We start from the raw sequence: 2,500 nt of genomic DNA, 5'->3' as shown, positions 1-2,500 counted from the left end.
ATTGCATGGTAAAAGGCTTCATCTGAGAGATAATTTAAGGTTTGTGCAAATCAAAGTGCATGTCCCAGTCCATTAGCCAGGACAGCGGTCTGTGGCTGCTGGACAAGATCAAGAGAAAAACCTCTTAACTGATGGCACCCACGGTGCTTCTTTTGATTAGCGGCAAGTCGCACATGTAATGTTGCTCCAGAATAAATTATCTAAAGAACAGTCAAAGATAAAGTCAGTTTGGTCCTAGAAACTCGCTCCATCACAGATCACTGTCATGGGGAATAGACTAGTAAACATGCAAATTGAACAACAAAGATAAAAGGTCAAAAACTTCTTGAAACATAGACGTAGTCGGCAGGATTTGAACCTGCGCGGGGAGACCCCAATGGATTTCTAGTCCATCGCCTCAACCACTCGGCCACGACTACTCGGACGTCAAGCTGTTATGAGTTTCACACATGTTTTCTAATAGCACCATGATCAAGCTCAGTGATCAACCCTCTGGAAGACATCTCAGAAAATGAAAAGAAAATACAAGGTCTCAGTAAAATGCAAAAATCTGATTTAAAGTCATCATCAATGGGAACCATTCACAGTTTAAAGCTTTTCCCTCTTCATAATGTGGATTTGGAGTCAGTCAGCTCCAAAAACATCTTTAAAAATAATCCAAAAATGCTGAGAAGACTGAACATAATCATTTCCAAGTAAAAAAGACTTGATGTTCATTTGATCAGGCTTTGGAGCGTCTATTAACCATCTCAAGTTTCCAAAAATGTCCAGCGGTTAACTGAAATTACCATATCAATCTTCAGCTGTTTTTCACTTTGAACAGCTCCATACCTATAATACAAGTCAACGGTAAGGTTCGAAAGACCCTATAAAGGGTCCTGATTGACTTTTGTGTGCTACAAAAAAAGCCACAAAACACATTCAAAAGACGCCGAAAAGAATTTTTAGAAAAACACCACCAAAAATGTTTATAAGGCACTTTAGGAAATTCTGGAAAACACAAGAAAAGATGGCTTAGAGAAAAATCAAAAACACTTACTGAAGCCATTTTGGCTTCAAATCCTTGTCAGATTCACCCACGTGGAAAGAGTGTTATGTGAATATTGACTCAAGTCACAGAGTATGAGATTGCTTGGTATGACATAGACAATGAGTGACATAGACAATTTTAATTTTTGCTAATCCTACTTGATTGACAGCTTTGACCATGGTATTCCATGAATCCTTGAACTCTTTTTTTGTCTTTTATTATGTGCATTTTAAATTGCTTGTTTCATCATAAACATTGGGCATCGTCGATCTGAGTGCAGATGGAAAAATCGAAATGTGTGCCCAGGTTCCACTGTGATTTGAATTCAGATAACATGATTCAAAGTCCAGAGTGCTAACCATTACACGATGGAACCAACCATTACACAGTCATGTCTGCGGCTTGTTGTGCTGAATAAAGCATATGAAATCGTGAACGATGGCGAAAACAGGCTCCAAAGCTGCAGTGAAAATCTGCAATCATACACAATGGTAAATTGATATCTTATAACCTTTCATTCCACAAATTTGCCAACATTTCCACGATATCACAGCTAGGACAGTTTGAAATGTTGATGAAAAGTGGCTAGTAAAAAGATTGCTGTATCTGTTACTTGGAAAAAGTGTGAAAAAAATAAATTGCAAAACTTATACTGTTAGAAAACTGTTCATTCAGTAGTTGATAAAGATTAGCATTGCATGGTAAAAGGCTTCATCTGAGAGATAATTTAAGGTTTGTGCAAATCAAAGTGCATGTCCCAGTCCATTAGCCAGGACAGCGGTCTGTGGCTGCTGGACAAGATCAAGAGAAAAACCTCTTACCTAATGGCACCCACGGTGCTTCTTTTGATTAGTGGCAAGTCGCACATGTAATGTTGCTCCAGAATAGATTATCTAAAGAACAGTCAAAGATAAAGTCAGTTTGGTCCTAGAAACTCGCTCCATCACAGATCACTGTCATGGGGAATAGACTAGTAAACATGCAAATTGAACAACAAAGATAAAACGTCAAAAACTTTTTGAAACATAGACGTAGTCGGCAGGATTTGACCCTGCGCGGGGAGACCCCAATGAATTTCTAGTCCATCGCCTTAACCACTCGGCCACGACTACTCAGACGTCAAGCTGTTATGAGTTTCACACATGTTTTCTAATAGCACCATGATCAAGCTCAGTGATCAACCCTCTGGAAGACATCTCAGAAAATGAAAAGAAAATACAAGGTCTCAGTAAAATGCAAAAATCTGATTTAAAGTCATCATCAATGGGAACCATTCACAGTTTAAAGCTTTTCCCTCTTCATAATGTGGATTTGGAGTCAGTCAGCTCCAAAAACATCTTTAAAAATAATCCAAAAATGCTGAGAAGACTGAACATAATCATTTCCAAGTAAAAAAGACTTGATGTTCATTTGATCAGGCTTTGGAGCGTCTATTAACCATCTCAAGTTTCCAAAAATGTCCAGCGGTTA

At 38.4% G+C, this 2,500-nt stretch overlaps 2 non-coding genes across 2 annotated transcripts; both read right to left on the bottom strand.

Moving 5' to 3' along the window:
• Positions 1 to 337: 337 nt before the first annotated feature.
• On the bottom strand, positions 338 to 419 carry TRNAS-AGA (transfer RNA serine (anticodon AGA)). Its single transcript has one exon. It is a non-coding gene; the product is annotated as a tRNA-Ser (tRNA).
• A 1,641-nt stretch (positions 420 to 2,060) lies between these two features.
• Positions 2,061 to 2,142, bottom strand: TRNAS-AGA (transfer RNA serine (anticodon AGA)). Its single transcript has one exon. It is a non-coding gene; the product is annotated as a tRNA-Ser (tRNA).
• Between the last annotated feature and the right edge of the window lie 358 nt (positions 2,143 to 2,500).

The sequence above is a fragment of the Dendrobates tinctorius genome, unplaced genomic scaffold (assembly GCF_039654945.1).
Source record: "Dendrobates tinctorius isolate UK_male_01 unplaced genomic scaffold, ASM3965494v1 ptg000048l, whole genome shotgun sequence".
NCBI classification, from domain to species: domain Eukaryota; kingdom Metazoa; phylum Chordata; class Amphibia; order Anura; family Dendrobatidae; genus Dendrobates; species Dendrobates tinctorius.
This window is presented reverse-complemented; position numbering and strand designations above follow the sequence as displayed.